Source organism: Sorex araneus, chromosome 3 (assembly GCF_027595985.1).
Source record: "Sorex araneus isolate mSorAra2 chromosome 3, mSorAra2.pri, whole genome shotgun sequence".
Lineage (NCBI taxonomy): Eukaryota > Metazoa > Chordata > Mammalia > Eulipotyphla > Soricidae > Sorex > Sorex araneus.
Window position 1 is genome coordinate 66,828,090 of NC_073304.1, and position 23,913 is coordinate 66,852,002.

Below are 23,913 nucleotides of genomic sequence, written 5' to 3' on the forward strand. Positions count from 1 at the left end.
GAAAATTACATGGGGGGCCGGAGCAATAGTACAGTGGGTGGACCATTTGCCTAGCATATGGCTGACCAGGGCTTGATGTCTGGCATCCTGTTTGGTCCTCTGAGCACCACCAGGAGTAATTCCTAAGTGCAGAGCCAGAAGTAATCCCTGAGCATCACCAGGTGTGACCCCACAAGCAATAATAATCACAATAAATAAATAAAATATTTTGAGGTCTTTAATAGATATTTAACTATTGCTCTCTCTGCAATATAGGAACATATTTTTGTCTTATAACATTCTCTCTCCCTTTTTCTACTATCAATATTATGAAAAGCCCCCTGATTTAGGCCTATGTGTACGGATCATTCGCGGTGGTACTGATGGGGCCACATGCAGTTCTGGGAATTGAACCCATGTTGGCTGTATATAAGTCAAGCACCCTACCCACTGTACTATATTTCTCTGGCCTCTGGCACTAACTTTGATTGAAGATAGTTCCTTTTTTCTTTTTTGTCTCCTAATTTCTCATATCTCTCACAAAGACCTCAAGATCTCAAGATAATGCTGATATGACAACTCAGAAATTTCTGGAGGTAGCATGGCTGCTCTTTTGTTCTAATTTAGGAGAGAACATGATAAAGTAAGAAAAATATTCTTTCTAGTACCTGTGTGATGGTCAAGGGGACACAGCCCAGATGGACCTCTCAGATATTCTGCTGCTGGGTGCTCAGTTTGGCCAGTAGCCCCTAGTGCTGGGCACTAGTTCCGCCGTGGCATCTGTGCTACACTCAGATGTCCTAAGAGCTGACTTCTGGCACTCAATGTCAGAGTGTGGTGAGGAGACTAGAGATAAAGTGTTATTTATTACCCAATACAAGACCTATCTACTGAAAACTCTTAATTCAGTTCTCAAATATACTTCCCATGAAAAGTTATAATAAACCTGAATTCACCATGAAAAGAATCACAAAACACAATTATATGCCTTTGAAGAAAGCCATATTCCTAGATGGGAACAAATGAAGGCACAATAGTCCTATCCAAAGATCCTTCATAACTGACAGTTTGAGAACACATATGAGGGCAAAAAATAGAAGCAAGAACTACAGACAATTTTATCACAAAATAAGGTAAAATTTCTTGACTGTCTTAGTTCATAACAACTGAGCACAAAAATAAGTTCATGGCACTCTGATTTTGCCAAAAGAAAGAACATGGAATGATAATGAGAAGCGATATATTATAAAATTAGTAAGTTCTTAAAAGCTTATAAATGTTTGGAAAACATACACCCTAGGATTGCTTATGTCCTCCAAGTGATATTTTAAAAATGACTTATTAAAACGTCTCTTTAGAAAATGAGTCATTTTATATTTGTAGAAGTTTTTGACACTGATGTCTCTAAAAAAATCTAATACCCTTGAGACTGGTGTAACTAATTAATAAAATGCTCTTTGCAAACAAAATAAATTTTGCAGAATTCATGCCACAATTATAACATTGAAATAAACATTTGCATCAAAGCAATCTGATTTCAGATGTTGCATCAAATAACAAGCTGAACATTTCACACTGTATTTATAGACCTTCCAAAGACTAAATTATGCATAATTTATTGTAACTTTGAGCTTGCCACTCATTATGTAGTGTTAGTGGCAACTACTGTGGGATACATATAAGTATTAAAATAAATTATGGAAGGTGGGAGACTGTGTCTTCTAAAGTTAAGAACCTCATCAGCTCTTTTCATATTTTATACAAAATAAGAATTAAAGTGCTGCCCAGTAAGCTACAAAATAATGGTAAATAAAAATACCTTCATGATAAATTCCTTCTAGTTTCCCATACAAATGTTTATATCTCCAGGCTAATGCTATTGTTACTCTGCTAAGCATGAAAGCATGACATCTTTATTTCTTTCTGTTATTCTGGGAGTCTTGCTTTCTCCAGATGTTAGGGACTTCAACTAAAATAGCAATGCAGTTGCTATATGTATTGATATACTATAGTCTGGACCATCATATTATGGTTCAGACAATAATTATGATCATAGGAGCATCACATATCACAAATCCACAGAACTGTACCACTGTAGGATAACATGGGGTTTGTTCTTTCAGCCTTGCCGCAGGGAACTTAGTTTACCTTAAAGCAATGTCCTTTCTGTATGGACACAGGAAGACAGATAATAATATGCTTTGTAACTTGGGAGCTGATTGACTCCAATAATATTTACTCCCGGGCATCTGCTTTCTCAAGCCCTTAGTTCCTAGCACCCCAAAAAGCAGGGTTGTGACGAGGGATGGAATGGACCCAGGGAAAGCTGTGAGCTACCCTGGCATCGAAATGGGCCAGGCCAAAGCGCCACAATACTCAACTATAAGTTGAGAGCATGGTCATAGACAAATGCTGTCATGATCCAAAAGTAACGACAAGACCCTGACCCTGATGGGGTTAAGAAGACCAACCTGGCCTGAGGACTGTGGTCTGGAATATTTTGTGAATGTCCTCAGGAAGAACCAAACTTTAAGCTTATATCTCTTACTGTGCTCATACAGAATGACATTGCTAGAAATATTAGAAGTAAATTTACTATAACTATTTAAGCGGATTACTAGCTGAGGAAGGAAGAAAGGGACACATGCTGACACACCCTTGTTTGGACCCCACCCTTGAGTGGATCTCCTAGTAATCTCATCAAAATCCTTAGATAAGATTTTGTTAATCTCCTCAAGAAATGGTCTCTACCCTTCTTTGTTGATTTGTTAATGTTCAACCCACCTTTGTGTCACTGCCCTATGTAATTTGCTATATCAACTGAGACTGAGGAGAAGATGGGGGCACTAATGGAGAGACAGAAGAAGACAGAGGAGACAGAAGAAGACAGACAGACAGAGAAGGAGACACACGAGAGGACACGGGAGAAGAACAGAGAAGACACAGAAGCAGAGACAGAGAGAGGTCAGAAGAGACCAAAGGAGAGACTACAGAGACAGAGAGACAGACAGACAGAAGTGAGCACAGTGGCACACACAGAGGTAGAGCACAAGGAGGAGCCGTCCTGATCCGGTCCTTACACAGTGGCTCGAGAACACTGAACTCGAGCGGTGCATGCGAGAGAGAACTGCCCAGAGTTCCCGCGGACAACAGAACAACACGACACATCATCGAGTCTCCCCCTTCCGCGCGTGCCGCCCTTGATTTTTTACACACCACCAGTAGGTTTGATTTATAAAACTACTGAGGCATTCTTTCCAAGTAGGGCATTTGTGGAAACCAAAGTTTTCCTCTACTAGAAAGCTGGTCTGAGAAATTTCAGAGAAGGCAGGGCAGATTCTCAGAGTCTCTAGACCATCAATATCCTTAGATTTCTTTGGGGATAAAGATATATAGAGATAACTATTAAGAGATTAGTGTTGCAATCAAAGACTGTTTTGTTTTCCTTGCTCATAAGAAGGCAGAAAAGTTGTTTTGCTGAGGAAGATCCCTACCAATTCAAACTTGGGTAGCATGAATGTAGGAACTGAAGAAGTAGGAAAAGAACACTAGAGGTTTTGAACATGTGTGATAAACAACAGATTAAAGTATAGGGTTTCAGAAAAGATTGATGAGGGGCTAGAGAGTTAGTACAATGGTTAGGGTACTTCCCAGGATTGATTCTTGAGTGCAGAACCAGGAATAACCCCTGAGCTTCACTGGTTGTGGCACAAAACAGAAACAAACAAAACCCAGAAAAGTCAGTAAATGTCAGTGTGTAAAAATCAATATAATCTATTGATTAATAGAGTTTCCCAAAGTATATTTCCCCAAATTTTAATGAAAGCAGAAGTTTCATGACTTCTCCAGGAGAGACAGTGTGCATGAGTGATGGATTTCCCATCGCTCCTCCCCTCGACAGAGGAGAAGGATTTTAGGGTCAGAATCAAGCTCCTCTTTCATTCTTTCTCCCAAGTGGAATTTAAGCTCACAGCTGGAAGCATGGATAGACCAGCATCCTAGAAAAGCTGAAACCAAGAAGACTTTTTAGTCTCTTTATCTCTGGTCTTTTTCTCCGCTGTAGTTTATGGCTGGTAAAAATCATATGGGATACTGGGGCAGAGAGATGATGTAGGGGGTAAAACACTTCTGTTACACCTGACTGACCTAGAATTGCATGTGATCCTTTGAGAACTTCCAGCAGTGTCCTCTGAGCACAGAGCAGCGATTAAGCCCTGAGCATTATGGGGCCCTAATCTCCCCCAATCATATAGGGTTAGAATTTAATATTTTGTTATTTAATTGTATTGATCTAATTGATAGTTAAGAAGTAATTAGTGCTTACTCATAAGGGGCTAAAGCAGCAGTTATGTTTACTTTAGAACTTAATTGTGATTTGCCATTTTTTTTGTGTCTGTAAATATGAATCCTTGGGTATCTTGTAGTGGGCTAGAAAGGGTAAGAGTAGTATGGATAGAGGGAAGAGAAGGGAAAGAAAAATTCTGGCAATGGTAGGACAACATAACAGGCATCCAGAATTTTGCATTCTAATCAAATACTTTTTTAAGTCTCATTGTTAATATACATTGATTCATAGAGGTCAGGGTTTAGATCAAAGTTGTACTAGCTACCAATAAGATAACTAGGGAGAGGAATGTTACTTAATTTCTTTAAACTTTAAATTTCTTTAAAGAACAAATTCATCTATATGAATGGATAAATATATATTATATAATATAAATATATATAAAACTCTTTGGGTTATCTTAACAGTTACTAAAACATGTTACATAATAAACATTTAAAAAGTATTCACAGAACAAAAATATCTAACTTAGTGCCTAGCACACAGTTCTTAATAAACTTTTATGGTTATTAAATCATTTTGGATAGATTTGTATCCAAATAAATAAATGTATTTAGAAAGATTGTAAGCAAATACATTCACTAAACTTAAAATTTAAGCAAACTGAAGGGGTTTGGGGAAAGGAATTACTTATATGGGTCTATAAACTATCACAAAGATAATTCTAATCTTAAAGCATCATAAGTAAACATTTAGGTACTACATAACCAGGGCAGCTGACATCTAGTCTTGCTTGTGTTGGGGAATCTATCAGCCCAGATATATTAATAAGCTCTCCATCCATTCCAAACTACTCCACAGGACCAGAGAGCTGGCTCTAAGGACTGAAATGCTTATTTTGTATGTGAATGTCCCAGGTATGGTCTCAGTACTACATAGCTGAGCACCACTGGAAGTTTCCCCCAAGCACCAGGCCAGAAGTACCCCCAAACACTGTTGGATATAGTCCCAAATCTCAGGAAAGCTAACAACTCTCCTGCCTTCTTCTCCCCCAAAATATAGCAAAAACAATCCTGCATACACAAGCCAGAGAATTCTTCCTAAACTTCAGGATATTTATTTTCTGTACAAAACCCAATTATAGAGCAATGAATCCAAGTAAATATCAGATAACCGTCATGGATATTCTCCTAAACAAGTGCATTTATGCCCATGAACAAAAGTGTCCTTATTTTCATAAATTCTTGGATACATCAAAGCTCATTATAAATCTTGATTGATTGATAGGAGATCATCATCAGAATCTGAAGGAAGAACCTAATAATATATTATATAGCATTAAATTTGGACATTAAAACTCTACAACAACTTCACAACAAATCTACAGTAATCGTACTTTCTACCTACCCACTACCTTACTTGACACAGAATTCTTGTCATGGAATCAAATTTTAGCTAGTCATCTACCTGAAGTAGTCTTTGTCTTCTCTGGATATGAACTTCTACCACCATTTTAAAGACTATTTTAACCCCATCTATTCCTAGCAGCATTTTCTAACCAATGGGGACCCACCCAAAACACACTTTCCTCATAGAGTTTTCATAGTATCTGCCATTATCACTGATTTGATAATTAATGCCTTTTCTTTATAAAAAAATAAAGTTCACGGAGTGGCCATTGTTCTACAATTTTATATAAGTCTCAGGAATTACAAGTTCTCACCTCTACAAAGATATCCACCGCACGGCATCCAGTTGTCTTTTAAACATCCTTTTCCTTTAATTCTTTGATTCTGCATATTAATGCAACAGATTTGTGTATATTGATTTTTTGCATCCTGTCACTTCACTGTATTTATTAATTACTTCTAGTGCTGTTTTTTGTAGAGTCTTTAGAGGATTTTCTGTGTATGTTATCATGTCTAGCTGCAAACTTAAATAGCTTTATTTCTTTCCTCATTTGGATTTTCTTTTCTGTTTGTTTTTGGGTCACATTCAGCAGTGCTGAGGGACTACTCCTGGGGTAGCTCAAGGATTGCTCCCACCAATGCCGGGGGACCCTGCAGTACTGGGGTCAAACCAAGGACTCCCAAATGCAAAGCACATGCTCCAACCCTTAGTACCATTTAACTGGTTTTGGATTTCTTTCACATCTCTTTCTTGCCTAATTGGCTGTGCAGGACTTTCAAGAATATTGAAAAGTAGTGATAAAAAATCATCATTTTATCTTGTTATACATATCAGGAGGGAAAGCTTTCAGTTTTTCACCACTGAATATTTTAGCTGGGATTTCATTCTATATGATCTTTATTATACTGAGGCATATTTTATATACTTCCAAGTTTATATACTTCCAAGTTTATTTATAGCCTTGCTCTCAGGGCTTACTCCTGGCTCTGTGCTCAAGGGATTATTTCTGGTGGGGAACTGTATAGGGTGCTGCAAATCAAATCTTGGTTGGCAAAATATAAGACAATAAACCTACCAACTCTACTAATCCTCTGGCCCCTAGGGAGATTTTTGGTAAATGTTTCTACTTTTGTTTATACTTGTGAAAGGTTTATTTGAGCTATTCTTCCTGGTTCAGTCTTAGAAAATTATGATTATAAAAATGTGTCCATTTTTCTAGGTTGTCCAGTTTGATTGCATGTAGATTTAATAGTCTTTTAGGAAGTTTTATATTTCTGTAGTAGCAAGCCTGCACCAGAGATGCAGGCAGGTGCTGCACTCCTTGCATCGACTGTGTTGATCTGGGAGGACTTTCTGTACGTGAGCAGCATGTCCATGCACAAGGTGTGTGGCATTTCGTCAGCATACCGATCATTACTACATGCAACCCACATGGCAGAACCTGGAAAGCTATCCATGGCATATTCAATATGCCAAAAACAGTAACAAAAATGGACCTCATTCCCTTGACCCTGGAAAAGCCCCCAATATGGCAGTGTTGAGAAGGTCAAGCAAGGAAAGGCTACTAAAATCCCACTGCTGAACTAGGCTGCCCAAAGGAAGAAGGACTAAAATGACTATCTGCACTTTTAACGCACGTATGCTGGCATCGGAAGCATCCATTGAGGACCTGATGGTGTAAGCACAGAATATTGAGCATGACATCATTGTATTGACCCAGACGAGAAGGCATCGATCACATCACGCAGTTTTCGACACCGAAGAAGAGCTCTTCCTTGGAACAGTAGAGGCATCGGTGGCATTGCTGTCCTTGTCAACACAAACTTGGCCATAAGCATTGATTCGTTCGAATGCCTAAACAACCTGAATTGGACTCTTACATTTGAATAGATGTGGCTCATAGCTGGCAGTTTTTGTCTTCGTCATCTACACACCGATAACCAACTACAATGAAGGAGAAATTGAGAAGTTCTACATGGAGCTGGAGAAGTTCTATAAAGAAGACCATGCCTTCTACAAGGTCATTGTCAGTGATTTGAATGCCAATATAGGACCTAGAAGGTCACCCGAAGAACTCCTCATTGGGACCCATGACCTAGAATGAAACAAAACAGGGTGAGAGACTGTCTGAGTCCATCATGTTGACCAAGACCATCCATGGTAACTCGCAGTTCCAGAAGGCCGAATCTAAACACTGGACATGGGAGTCTCTTGGTGGACAGTTCCACAACAAAATTGACCACATCATAATCAATCAATGGTTTTGCCTTACCGATGTCACTGTTGTCCCAAAATTCCAAACGGGGTCAGACCACCATCTCCTTTGTGTGAAATTCTACTTCATGGAGCAGGGAGAAAGGACTGCAAAGTTTAAGAAGAGAACTCCCAGAATGACCACCAACTGGGAACTCTTTGGCACTATTATAGCAATATGGGAAGATGTGATTGTTGACAACATCCACGAGAAATACAATCGACTGGTTCAGCACCTCCATGATTGTGTGAGGAATGCTGAGAGAGAGAAAGCCACAAAAAGACACCTGTCTTTGGAAACTCATTTGCCAACATGGTTTGGTGTGGGCCTTAGGCAATCACAAGCTAACCTCCAAACTCACAAAGCTGTGCAGAGAAGGGATAAAGGAAGACCTCAAAGAGAGAAGAGTAGCATTATTGGCCGATGTGGCAGAAGTCTGGTCAAGTATTTGCAATGCTTGCCTGTCCTTTGCCACTACAACACCAAGATGACTGCCCTCTGACATCCTGATGGATCTACCACATCTTCCAGAAGGGCAATGGAAAAGATTATCCACGACTTCTACAGGATCTCTTCAATAGCCATGTCCACCTTCCCACATACCAAGTTCCGAAGGATGGATATGTCGTTCCCAGCGTTCTCCCTTCTGAAATCCAACATGCCATTTCGTTGGTAAAGAAGCATACAGCACCAGGTCCAGACAAGGTCAGACCTAAACAGCTGAAGAATCTACTGCCGGTACTCATCATTACATTGGCTCGGCTCTTCACATGCTACCTGTCCAAATGCAAGATTCCATCCCAATGGAAAACTAGCAGGAACCATTCTATTGTACAAGAAGGGAGACATCCACAACATCAGCAACTATCGCCCCATCTGCCTGTTGTCTGTCATCTACAAGTTATTCACTTGAGTCATCCTGAATAGGATTGGCAGAACAGTAGACGAAGGAAAACCATGGGAGCAAGTCGGGTTCCGAAAAGGATTCAGCACGGTTGACCATATTCACACGGTGACCAAGCTTATTGAGGTTTTGCAAGAGTTCAAGATGCCACTTTGTCTAACATTCATTCATTTAAAGAAGGCCTTTGATTCTGTTGAGACTGAAGCGGTCATAAAGTCCTAGCCAAACAGGCATTCAAATTCAGTACATAAGGATTATCAATATGGATTCACCACCAGGATCTCACCATTATACAAGGAAGTGATCATCAGTTAAGAGAGGTGTTTGGCAGGGCCATACCATCTCACCGAAACTCTTCAGTGTCACCCTCGAGAAAATCATGCGATGACTGGAATCAGAATGAATGGGAGTGAAGACAGATGGTCAGCAACTACACCACCTCCGCTTCACTGATAACATCATTCTCATAACACCAAACATTAGCCAAGTGGCATGAATGCTAGCTGACTTCGACCATGAGTGTGGAAAGGTAGGACTGCAGCTGAATCTCACAAAGACAATGTTCATGAGTAACAGACTAGATCCTGATGTTTCATTTGCTCTCAACAGAATGAACATCTCTGAATGCAGCAGTTATGTGTATCTAGGTCGAGAACTCAACATGACAAATGACCTGGCACCTGAGCTGCGCAGGAGGAAGAGAGTGGCGTGGAACGCCTTCAAGAGTGTCGAAGAAGTTGTTAAGAGGATGAAGAACCTCTGGCTCCAGGCACATCTTTTCGACTCCACCATTTTTCCTGCACTAACATATGCCTCAGAGACCTGGGCCCTAGGAAAACAGGATAAGAAGGAACACTATTCGGGTATTCCAAAGAGGAATCGAAAGAGCTATGCTTGGAATATCACATTTCACTCAATTGAGAGAAGGAATCCAGAGTTCTGACCTCCATCAATGATCAAGAATCAGGGACACTGTCTCATTTGCCAAGGCATCAAAAATCAGATGGGCCAGACACATAATGTGATTTGGAGATGACCCCTGGACTAGAGGTGTTACTGACTGGATTCCACAGGACGTCAAAAGACTGTGTGGCCTGACTATGAGATGGTCAGACTTCTTCGTCAAAGCCCTGAACAAACGGCTTAACGCTCTTCATGTTCCTGGAGTGAGCAGATACCATTGGGCTACACTAGCATGCAGCAGGGATGAATGGAGACATTACTGGCGCCTGCTCGAGCAAATCGATGAGTAATGGTATGACAAGTGATACAAGTGACAAGTGATTAAGCCCACCTGCCTTCCTCTCTCCCTCCCTACTTTACTTCCCTTCCTTTCTACTTCTGTATGTCCTGTTTCCTTTAACACTCAAATCTACTTAAAAGAGAAACTTATATATATCTTTCTTTTTTCCCCTCCCTCCCTTACCCTTTTCCTACTTTTCTTACCTCCCTCCCTCCCTCCTTCCCTCCCTCCCTCCCTCCCTCCCTCCCTCCCTCCCTCCCTCCCTCCCTCCCTTCCTCCCTCCCTTCCTTCTTCCCTTCCTTCCTCCCTTCCTTCCTTCCTTCCTTCCTTCCTTCCTTCCTTCCTTCCTTCCTTCCTTCCTTCCTTCCTTCCTTCCTTCCTTCCTTCCTTCCTTCCTTCCTTCCTTCCTTCCTTCCTTCCTATTTCTTTGATTTGTACTCAGGGATCACTCCTGGAAGAGCTCCAGGGACCATATGTAGTATCCTGTTCAAACCTTTGGTTGACAGCATTCAAGAAGAGCACTTTATCTGCTATACTATCTCACTGGCCCTTAAGTTCCTTTGAAGGGTAAAGAATTCCAAATATACTTAAAAGAACTTTTGCATCTTTTTTGGTTTCCTTTTATTACACTAATTTCAACTTTAATTTTTTCCTTCTATTTTGTTTTCGGTCCACACCTGGTTGCTCAGGGCTCCCTTCTGGCTCTACATTCAGAGTCCTGGCAGGGCTAGGGGACCATATGGGATGCTGGGGAATCTAAATCAGGTCAGTCACATGCAAGACAAGCAGCCTATCCACTATATTCTCACTCCGTCCCCAAATTTTGGGGGAGAGAAGAGCTATGCCTGGCATTGCTCAGAGGTCATTCCTGGCTCATTCATTGTTCAGGGGTAGCTCCTGGTATTGCTCAGGAAACCGTTTGGTACTAAGGATCCTGAATGCAAAGCATGTGCTCCAATCCATTGAGCTATTTCTCCAGCCCTCTACTCTAATTTTTATTCTGTCCTTTCTTTTACTGATTTTGGATTTTGTTTTGTTCCTTTTTCATTTCATATGTAAGGTTAGACTGTTAATGAGGCTTCTTTTTTGGTCCATTAATGTGATGGACCATCTATAAACTTGTATTGCTATCTAAAAACTTCCCTTTTAATACACCTTTTGCTACATCCCACCACATCTGACAGTTTTTCTTTACTTTTATCTGTTTTCAGGTAAATTTCAGTTTTCCATTGATTTCACATGTTTTCTCTTATTAAAAACATTTTCATCACTGCCAGTTGAGATTCTGTGCCCATTAAACAATAATTTCCAATATACTCAATCTCACCTCAGCGCCTCAAAATGACCTTTTAAAAAAATGGAAATGTATTTCAGAATTTAGGGGAACTACCATCAGTTACCACTAGATGGAGGAAGTGATTTTCCTAGTCAGTGAATTTGAAGCTTTTCATGTGAAAAATTACAAATGCTCTCTTAGGCCTCAAATGGGAATCATTGTCAATTTATCAGATTATCAATATCCTTTCAAAAGACTGGTATTATTAATAATTTTATAAAATGTATTTTCTGTCCTTCTGTCTCCAGTCCTCACCTCTAACAAGGGCAAAACAAAAATAAACCTAACAGAAATAAATAATGTGTGAAATAAAATTAAACAATTTAAAATATGCCTTTAAATTTGGGGATAACTTTCACATTATTTCATTGCGCATTAGTATAATTAATGTCTTTAAATTAATATAATATGCTGATATTTATAGACTTCACAGTAACATTCTTTCACAGTAACATGCTGTTTGACTATCTCTTGCAGTTGTTGCATATTTATAATATGACTGCATTTTAAACATCAAACACGACAACTTTTGCTTCAATTGACTTTTGTTTTGAAAAGCCTTTTGTGTTCTTTCAAAAGGGTGAACTTGTAACTTAGAAAAAACTGAAGTCTATATAGCTGTGAAAATCATTTTTCACTAAGGGCAAAATTGATATCATTGCAATTGGTTAGAAAGTGAAACCCTTCACCTTTCTTTCTTTCTTTTTCTCCTGGTAAATGTTACTTTTCTATAACTCTAGCAGAAATGTTAGAATTATCATAAATGAGCTTTTGCGCATGCTGTTATTTCATCTTCTGTAAAAAAATTTCAATCATATTCTTAATGTTTCTGTTTCCAAGCCAACTGTTTAATGCTCAAAGCTTTATTTCAGACTGCAGACTATTCATTTATGCTAACAGTAGAGCTTGAACAATACTGTAAATTAAAGAAAATGTAATTTTGGGATTTGTCTTATAATTTACCATTTTCAAAAAGCACTCTCTGGAGAAATTAATAGCTTAAATATTACTGGAATAATGAGGATCAAGTTTGAGGAAAATATAGCTTGAAAGTCTATTACTGAAAATGATGGAAATAGGCATTTTTGTATTGCTATCTGAGCAAATATAATACCATACCATTTATCTCTAATTATCCCTAGGAAAAAGAACAAGAAGCACTGAAAAAAACAAAGGGTAAAATTTTAAATGGATCTGTTATTCTCCTGCTTTCCCTCACCTACTATTTCTGTTATTATAAATATTAACAAAAATCAGCAAATAGAACTAGAGAATAGAAACAGAAGGCTGATATAGTCTTTGGGTCAACAAAGAGTTTCGACTGAGCAAATAAAAAAAACTCTTGGGCCTATTATTCTGGGAAAGTATCCTCACATATAATCCAAATATGTTCATTTTCAAATCCATTTATGTTCAATGAAGTGTGTGATTTTTCTATTCAAATTAAAGAAAGCCAGATTGAGAACTTATCTAAATTCAGCTAATTACATTTGGTCAAGCATTGTCCTTGGCAAATTATTCTCCAGATTTAAATTTTTGTACTTTTAATTAGCTATGGTTTCAGGGGCCATAGATGGCAAAAAATAGAAATTTTAATTACTTCTAGATAAAATGCTATCACAAGACCTTTATTTTTGGTGTTGCTTCTTCTTGTCCAAATAAATGGCTAGGTTAAAGCAGCAAATCTGTCCTAAAAAAGGTAAAATAGGGACAAACAACATGGAAGAGTTCAGTGAGATTAATTTGTATCTTAATTTAGTTTTATAAAATTGTGTAACTGAATTTCTGTATAGTGGGTAGCTTCTGACAGCCATATATGTTAGATCTCTTATAGCAGTTTTGATTTGGGCTGGGTTGAATTCATCACCACCCAATAATTTTTTTAAAGTATACAAAAAAAAATTGAACACATTGTCTTGATGGGTTTTATCTGTGATTCTGGAGCTTGCATGTCTCACTTACCACCACATTCCCCAACTAAGAAAGACCTCGCTCCTCTGTAAAGGCAGAATATGAAACAGAAAACGGCAGAATTTTTACACCTCCTCTTGTCAGTCTGCATGATTCACTAAGCTTGGTAGGCTGTATGCCCTGTATCAATACAATTACATAATCATTACCTGTAAGTTAAATCACTTCACACACCCACTGGCAAAAATATAATAATAAAGCTATTCTTAAGATTTTCAAAGTAATAATTATATATAGTTGAGAAACTAAACTACATTCAAACTAAGATAACTTCAAACATTACCTTTCCCCTTAAAAAACTTTTTTGCTCTTTTTACTTTGAACTACACTGAAATAAAAAGAAAAAATAACTAGTTTTGGTAAAGAAATAAAACTTTCTTAGTTATATAGTCAATGTGTTTAGATAAAAATTAATGGAAACTGGTTGCATTTCCACATATGTAACAGGTAGCAGGGACTCAGAAAACACTCACTGAAAAAATAAAACATCTTTATTTTTCAAAATGACTTGAGAAAAATCAAAATTTCCAAGGATGGAAATGTACCGAGGGGATTGTTTTTCTACAACGAAAGAATGAAGGTCAATACAGTTTCCATAAATTAAGAGAAATGAGGATACTTTATGATTTTGTGATTTATTGGTTTTGAAAATTAATGTGCTGTCTTCTGGGCATTTAAAAGATTTGATAATAGGAGAGAAAGCTATATAACCTCTAAGGTCATGTGTTTGAATCCAACACTGGTTGTCATAGAAAGTTGATACCATTTGACAACAGCTTTGAAATGAGCTGGTATCAGTCCAGTGGACAGATGTCCATTTCACAAAGTGCTCTAATTGGCAGTTTTAGTAGAGGAAGCCAAGAACTGAATGGGCCTGGAATCTGAACCTTCACTTATAAGGGAAGCATAGAATTGCTGGTGGCAGTCACATATATGTTTTATGGATAAACAGAGGACACTGTGTTTCAAAGCTGTCAGTCTAATTTTTCAATATACTCATGCACTTTTCATCAGGCCCTTCCAAGTTGACACAAATATTCATTCCTTTCCACTAAAATTAATTATTTTAAGTTTGAATATTCTTAAGGAAAAAATAGAGCTAGATCATATTTGAAGAAGTGGAAACAATTTTACTTAGAAACGATTCCAATATGGAAAGGACCCCAGTACAGAATGGGGCTTGATACTAAATACAGCATGGACCAGTGGGGATAGTTAAAGAGCAGGGCAGGTCAGGGCAGGTAAAATTATTAGAAATGAATATCACCAATAAGGTAGATTTCTTCTATCTGTACGGAACTGAAAGAATTTGTGCTGAAGGCAGGCCAGGATGAGGGTAGGAGGGCAAGAGAGGAGATACAGTTGGTGACTGGGTATTAAGGGTAGTGATTCTAGCCACACTGACTTCAGGCTTTTGCTAAAATTGGGCTATATAAAGCAGGCAAGAAGTTCAAATCTGGAGGCCTGGTTGAGAAGAGAGTTGAGAGAAGCCTGATTAAAATTTGGTAAATGAGACTCTAAGTTAATATATCAGTGCATTTCTATTCCAAAATGTGTGCCATTGTTGGATTTAATGATTATCCCCAATCAGCTAAAAATATCAAATGTACCATGAAAGCAGGCAAGTAGAATTCAGTAAGTAATTGACCTTAGAATATTTCGCTTGTGGTTTACTACATGCCTAATCTGTTAGAGATTTTTATTGTGAGTCGCATTGTAGCAGATATTCCCAGCACCTAGAAAATCAAGTGCTGGTCATATGTTTTTAGATTTAGGGACACAGTCATAGGCATCATTAATATCTGCTTGAAATAATTTTTAGAAGTGATGAGAAGACCTACTCTGCCTGTAAAATGAAAATCCCAGGCCTAATGTATCATTTTTTTCAGCTTTGGTTTTGATTTTTTTGGGAGGAAACTTTTCAAACCATGGTTTACAGAAGACTACTAATCCTAGTGGTTTGACTAAAAACAAGCACACTGAACAATACCACCCTCTCCCCCCACCAACAAAAACTGTATTTTGAGGCTGATGTGGGGTGTAGGGTTTCATGGGTATACAAATTTATGAAACAGCTGGTAAAATAAATTCATTCGTGCAAAATTCACAGGGTAGCATATAGTTATATCTTTTGACTTTAAAGAAGAGAAAATAAACAGTATATTGAAGCAACACTTGGTCTTCCACATTTCCTTTTCATAGGTTCCCAAATCCTAGGAATTTCCTGGGAGTTAAGGGTGTCTTTTGTTATATGAATAAGGTAAATTTGGAAGCAACTATTGTTCTGAACTGACTGCTAGGGAATCAACTTTTAGCCTTGACCTCCAGGGAAGGGAGAGGGACTAGAGGTTGAGTTGAGGGCACAAAGCAGTCAGTTAATCATGTTCCAATAGTGAAGCCTCCATAAAACATGGGGAAAAAAAAATAGAGGCCAAAGAGAATAGCAGGTAGAGCACTTGCTTTGTAAGCGGCTGACCAGGGTTTGGTCCCAGGCCTTCCAGATGGTCTTCTGAAGCCCACCAGGATTGATCCTTGAGTGCAGAGCCAGGAGTAAGCCCTGAGTACTCCTGACTGTGGCCTCAAAACAAAACACTAACAACAACAACAACAAAACATCAAGGGGCTGGAGCAATAGCACAGTGGATAGGGCATTTGACTTGCACACGGCCAACCCAGGTTCAATTCCCAGCATCCCATATTCCTGAGTGCAGAGCCAGGAGTGACCCCTGTACATCACTGGGTGTGACTCAAAAAGAAAAAAAAAATCAAGAGGAGCAACTTCAGAGAACTGCCAGGTTGATAACACATAAGCTTAGTATGAAACCTTTGAGTCTTGATGTACTGTATCATGTACATTTCTTCCAGTTGATTGTTGATTTGAAAATCCTTTAGCATCCCCTGTAACACACTGATGATCATAATGAATAAGCAAACAGGTTTCTTGGGTTTTGTTCTAGCAAACCCAAGCATGTATGTAGCTGCTACCTGAGGTGGTGGCCAATCTTGGGAAACTGAGTTCTTGACCTATGGAAACTTGTAGATAGTGTGAAATTGAATTAAATATTCAGGCACCCTGCTGATGCCTGAGAATTGCTTGCTGTTGCAAGAAGTCTCATACTAGTTGTAAACTAAATCTAGGACAACCAGAAGGTGGAATATGCAGCCTTTTATAGGGCTCTTACGAATACTGAAGAGAATGAATGATCCAAGAAAACAGATCGAGAAATACGCTTAGTCATTCAGAATTGATATGCACTAATGACTGTTACCTGAGAGCAGAATTTTCAAAAGAAAGATGAAATATAGGCAAAATATGTTAACTGGAATTACTGGAAACTGTTTTTCCATAGTTTTTTGAGAGTGGGGGAGCACACCTTGCAATGCTTATGGATTACTCCTGGTTCTGCACTCAGGAATTACTTCTGGTAGTGCTCAGGGGACATAAGGGATCCTGGGGATTGAACCAGGGTCAGTGGCATATAAGGCAAGTGCCCTAACCAGTGTATTATCTCTTTGTCCCCTCTCATAATTTTTCTGATATGAAAACATCATTTAAAAAGTAAAACCTTCCTCAGAATGAAATGCCTCGTCGTTGAGATTTACAATAGTATGTTACTCCTGTTAAACTATTTTCAGTAAATCATTAGGGCATTGCAATTTCATGCTATCAGTTTTCTTTGAAACATTAATTAGATGAGTAAGCACTGTTCTGAGTCCTCCAAGGCCTTTTCTTTTTTATTCCAGCAATGTTCCTCCTTTGCTTGAAACTGTCATGGCAAGCTAACATCAGTAATATGTGGGTAGTGGAGGAGAAACTGGAAATGTATTGAGGACTGATTATTCTTCCAATCATCATATGTGGAAAATTATAGGATTTGGTTCTCATCAACTCCAATCAAAATGAAATTTTTCTCCTATTAAGAATATATTTGCTAATAAAACAGAGACAATTTCAGAAGTGCCGCATTGAATGAGAAAGGACTTGCTTCACTTTCCCATCTATAGGAGGCAAACTTGTAGCAATACGAGCATTTTTTTCCCCTGTGGAAGAAATAGATAAAATCACTACAAAGTCATTTTAGAACATTATGAAGTTATTACCACATGAAGAAGGATTCAATGAATAAGATTCCCCCCAAACGTGAGGAAAGTAGTGGCCTAAAAAACTGTTCAAGGGTCTGGAACACATACTGTGCATGTGGGAGCCCTGCGGTTTAATCCTCAGCATCTCAAGCGCATCTTAAGTGCCCCTGGCAGATACCCCAGAGCACCGAGTTAGGAGTATCTTCCAGAGCTACTGAGTGTAACCCCCAAGCAAATTATTGTTTCACTGTGTGAGAAAAGGTACAGAGGTGTGTCAGGCAGTAAATTCACAAATATATTATTTTCCTAATATCTGAGATGGCAGAGTCTCTTGCCCACACGCCTGGCTGTCTTCCCCGGGGCCCCTCGGAGGAGATGGGCTCAAGCTTCCTTCCCCATCCCGAGCAGAGCTCCCGGTGGCCGAAGACCACCGGAACCTAGCTACAGCCATGCTGGAGGCCCCTCTCCACACGTTCGGACAGGCCTCATGCATGAAGGTACCGGCAGAGGAACCCAGGTGTGTGTAATCCCATCAAAGGCCAACATCCAGAGAGAGATTTAAAAGCTCCCAGAAGCGATATTGTTAGCCTACTTCTCCCTCTGGGAGAAACTGGCAATCTTCTGAGAGTTTCCTGCCCACATGGGACAGCCTTGCAAGCTTCCCATGGTGTATTCATATGCAAAATCCAGTAACAAGCTGGATCTCATTCCCCTGACCTTGAAGAGCCCCCAGTGCAACATTGTTAGGAGGGCCGAGTCGAGATAGACTTCTAAGATCTCAGGGAAAGGATGAAATGAGATGTTACTGAGTCCGCCCGAGAAATCGGTGATTAACGGGATTTCGTGATTTCGTTCGAATATCTGAGATACAGCTATGTGTGGGTAGATTGCATTTGCCAGCTTTTACTTTTAAAAAAATTGTTTTGATTGATCTTGCTAAAAATATTTGCTTCAATAATTTGACTTTCTACTATTTAGCTTTAGGCACCAAAAAACCTTTTACATAGCGCATAAAATAAATTAAAAGATATCTTTTGTATGATCTCATTATATTGATTTAGCATACTTCAGACTAAAAATATCAGAAAAATCTCTATTCCTCTCTGTCTCACTATAATTTATATGGAAACTCTCAAACTATCCTAAGCAATCTACAGATTCAATGTACTTCAAAAATTTAAATGATGCTTTACATGGAAAATTAAATTTTGTGGAAATGGAAAATTCTATTTCACAAGAGAGTTGGAAAAACAATACTACTAAAACTTGTATGTTATCAAAAAAGCACTGGATAAGCAAAGCAATCTTGAAAAAGAAGTTGGAGGTATCATGCACTCTGATTTCAAATTATGATACAAATCTATAGTAATCAAAATAGTATAATACGTTTGGAGAAATAGTACAGGAGATAAGGTACTTGCCTTGCATGTAGCTATGAGAACTACAATTCTAGTTTAATCCTCTATACTACATATATAGTCTCCTGAGCACCCCAGGTTCACTCCTAAAGTACCACGGGGTGTATGCCTAACCACCCCTCCCCAGTCACCTTCCCACCCTCCCACCTCTACCCACCCCAGCAATAGTTTGGTACTGGCACTAAAGCAAATATGTAGATTAATGGAATAAAGAGACCAAAAATAAATTCATGCATCCACGGTTAAGTAATTCATATAAAAAATAGAGAATATATAGGGGGAAAAAGATGTTCTCTTTAATAAATCATGTTGAGAAAACTGAAGAGCCACATGCAAGTGACGACATTGGGGAGCACTATTTTACACTACACAAAAATATTAACTCAAAATGAGCTAAATACTCAAATATGGGCCTGAACCCATAAAACTAGAAGAGAAGATACAGTGAACTCCTTGATATCAATCTTGGTGAAGATCTTTTGTGTTGGATTCCAGATGCAAAGAAAACAAAAAGCAAAAATTATATAAGTTGAGCAATACTAAACTAAAAGTTTCTACACAGTAAAGAAATTCAACAAAATGAAAAAGCAATGTACTACATGGGAGAAAATAGTTGCAAATTATATCATTATATCAAAAATAGAAAAAAGTACTCATACAACTCAACAACAAAAAAACCAAGCCATCCAATAAAAAAAATGAGTGATGAAAATAAACATTTTTTCAAAGAAGCCAAATTTCCAATAAAAAGTGCCCAACATCACTAATATTTAGAGAAATTCAAATCAGACTTAAAATGAGATGTCACCTCACATGTATTTGAATGCCTAATAAAAAGAGAGAAGAAATAGTATTGGAAAAGATACAAAAGGGAGGAAATCCTTGGGCATCATTGCCTAAGGGAGGAGATGCAAACTGATATAGACATTATGAAAAACAGGGTGGAAGTTCCTAAAAACAAACAAACAAAACTACCTTATTATTCTGAAAATCTACTACTGGGTGTTTATTTGAAGAAAATTTACAATAAACAAACTTTTTTGTAACTGAGATAATAGTAATTAGACTTATGATGAACATTTTGCAGTGTATGCATATTATCAAATTATTATACTGTATACTTGAAACTAATGTAGTATTACTTGTCAATTTTACCTCCATGCAAAATTAATAAGAATACAAATTATCTTTTGAGGGGTGTTTGGACCACACCCAGGCATTACTCCTGGTGATACTGGGACACTGGAGGCAGCGTTGGGGATCAAACTGGAGGTTGACCAGTAGCTGCATGCAAAGGGCTGGAGACATAGTACAGTGATAGAGCACTTGCCTTGTGTGCATTCAACCCCAGGTTTGATCCTTAGCATGCAAAGGATCCCCTTAGGCCTGTTCTGATCCCTGAAAGCAGAGCCAGGAGTAACTCTTGAGCACTGCCAGCTGTGGCCCCCCCAAAACAAAACAAAATTTAAAAGCAAAGTAAGCACTTTACTCATCATATTATCTTTCCAGCCCAAGATACAACCATTTTGGAAAACAATATGGAGCATTGTCAGGAAACTAAAGATAGAGATATCACATGACCGAAATCCCTTTAGATATATAATTTTTATATCTAAAGAATATAAACACATCAACATAAAAAGTTCTCTACTCCAATATTTATTGCAGCATTATTTATAGTTGCTAAAATGTGAAGTTGAGTTATAGATTGAAAACAGTCAGTTGTTAAAAGAAATAGAAGACCTAAGGAAATAGATATTCCATACTCATGATTTAGAAGAGTTAGTATTGTTATAATGGCCCTTCTACCCAAAACATTACACAGACTCAATATGATCTCTATCAAAAATACAATAGCATTCTTCAAGGAAGAAGAAAAGCACTACTAATACATGTCTGGAACTACAAAAGATCCCAAACAGCCAAAGCAATTCTCAGGAGAAAAAAAAAAAGAATATGGGATGCATGTTTTCTGGCTTTTATACTACAGAACTATAGCTATCAAAACAGTGTCATACTGAAATGAAAATAGACATACAAACCAGGGGAGCGAATGGAGAACCTTGAAATAAATGTTTTTTTGAGGGGGCATACCCAGCAGTGCTCAGGCGATATTCTTGGTTCTGTGCTCAGGAGTCACCTCTCACAGTGCTCAGGGGAACCATATGTGGTCCTTGGGATTGATTCAGGGTTGACCAGGGCAAGAGCCTTGGCCCCTTGACTATCTCTCTGACCCCATATCTTTATATATCTGAATAATTAATTTATGACAAAGGATTTAAGAACTTAAAATAAAGGGGCTGGAGTGATAGCACAGCAGGTAGGGAATTTGCTGTGCATGCAGCCGACCCGGGTTTGATTCCCAGCATCCCATATGGTTCCCCGAGCACCACCAGGAGTAATTCCTGAGTAATTACTCCTGGCTCTTGAGTAATCCCTGTGCATGGCTGGGTGTGATCCAAAAAGGAAAAAAAAAGAAAGAAAAAAAGAACATAAAGTAGAGAAATTATTTTAAGCAAACATTATTAGCAAAACTGAAGATCACGTACAAAAGAATGAAACTGGATTACTCACACTGATGTTGGTGGGCCCCATGGGTGGCTCATGTGAAGCAGAGAGGATAAAGACTATCACTTTCTCCCCATCCGCCTCTGCCATGCAGGACCCATGGTTACTGGGTTTTTGTTTTACCTTGAATAAAGAAATTTCAGGAGTAGACAAGCAGTGAAGTAAATAGATTTTATTTGGAGGGTTTTTGAAGGGGAGAGAGTGAGAGAAAGAAAGAGAGTAATTGCTCAAGAGAGAACGCAGGCTTCTCCAAAGGCGGAGAGAGCCCCTAGACACAACCCAGCATTCAACATGAAAGTACACATCTCAAGAGGGGAGATGTGGGCGATAAATCTGTTCGGGCACCACATATGCTTGGCCACCTGGACGCAAGCAGCACATGGGCTCGGGCAGCATTTGCGCACCCTTCCTTTGTTCAAGGTGACTTTTATAGGCTCTTCTCAGGTTGTCTTGATCTGGGGGTTGTCTTGATCCAGAATGTTCTGGAGTCTTCTTGGGGCTGAATCATTAAAGTTAATCAGATTTGGGGAGAGGTCTGAGGGTTTGAGGAACTTCATGGGGAGGAGTCCAATCTCCTCAGGGTCCGCTGAAGGTCTTATCAGGTCTGTTTTCTGTATCTGATCAGCCTTAGAATTTTTGACCTAAGTTTCATTCCTGAGAGCCTTTCCCTGTCTATCTGCCTATATCAACACCATGCAGACAAGTTAACTCAACGTAGATGAAAGACTTGAATGCTACACCAAAACCATAAAATACATTGAAAAATGCAGGCAAGGACTGGAGAGGTAGGACAGGGCTTCAAATGCTTATTTTACCCAAACACTGCTAGGTGTGGCCCAAACAGCTGGCCTTCCTCTGGCAAAACACTGCAAGATATTAGCTTCAATGCTATCTGACTCAAATAAGCAAAAAGGAATTTTATCAAGTGCAAGGATTGAGCACAATAAAATAAACTATAATTAAAACTAAAAAGACTCCCTAATGAATGGGAGAAAATATTTGATAACCACACATTGGATAAAGATAGTGAAAAACATTGATCAACATTTGCCATGTACAGCAAAATGCAAGAAACTTGAGGAGACTATGTAAAGCAAAATAAGTTAGAAGGAAAAGACAAGCATTGGGTTTTACCCATGTGTACAATGTCAAGATACAAAATTGAATAACAGACAAAATAGAATTGAAAGAGAAGCCAGTAGAACTTGATAAGAGATCTTGATAAGATTTTTTGGGGGGTCACACCCAGTGATCCACAGGGGTTAATCCTGGCTCATGCAGTCAGGAATTACTCCTCGAGGTGCTCAGGGGACCATATGGGATGTTGGGAATTGAACCCAGGTTGGCCCATGCAAGGCAAATTCCCTACTTGCTGTGCTATTGCTCAAGCCCCAAGAGAACTAAGATTACCTGCAAAAAGGGTGTTAAGACGAAGGTGATTTGAACAAGAAAGGAGGGGGTGAGGGGTGGCACTGGAGAGATAGTACAGAGGCTTGTGGTGCATAATGCTGACCCAGGGTTTGAGCCCCAGCAATGCACGGAGTGATCCTGAGCACAGCTGGATATAGCTTAAACTCACTGCTCCTTGCCCCAAAAGTTATGGGTATTAAATAAAGAAAAGGACATAAAAACCAAAAGGACCAGAGCACATGCCTTATATGCAGAGAGACTGAGTTCAGTATATTAGCTCAGTTTCCTACTCCCTGTACCCCTAGTCCCGGTACTGCCAGGGTGGCCCACACAGAAGCACTGTGGGATCTGAGCAGTCCTAGGCTAGATCTCAAAGGGAGTGGCCCAGGACATCCTGGGTACTGCTGGGACACATGCATGCACGCGTGCCCGTGTGTGTGTGCGCGCACATACACACACACACACACACATACACACAGAGATGACATTGATGCAAAGTTAACAAGAGATCATGATGGTTCTCGGCGCTGGCAGATGACTTTAAGGGCTGAAATTTATACTTTGTATGTTGGAGCCCTGGGTTGGATCTCTAGCACTACATGGACCCAAAAGCCCTGGGAGCAAATCCAGAGCACTGTGCCAGAAGCAGTTCCTGAGCACTATCAGGTGTAGCACAAAAACAAATAAGATCATTATTTTATTTTGTTTTTAAATTTATTTTTAATATATTTTTAAAGGAATCACCATGAGATAAACTTTCAGACTTACAAACTTGCGGGATTATGTTTCAGTCATTCAATGATCGAGTACCCATCCCTCCACCTGTGCCCATTTTCCACCACCAATGTTCCCAGCATCCCTCCTGCTACCCCCAATTCATCCCTGCCCTGCCTCTGTGGCAGGCACATTCCCTTTTACTCTCTCTCTCTCTCCTTTTGAGTGCTGTGGTTTGCAATATAGGTAATAAGTGGCCATCATGTTTGGTCTACAGTCTATTTTCAGCATGCATCTCCCATCCTGAGCACCTTTCACTTAGTGGTCCCTTCTTTATC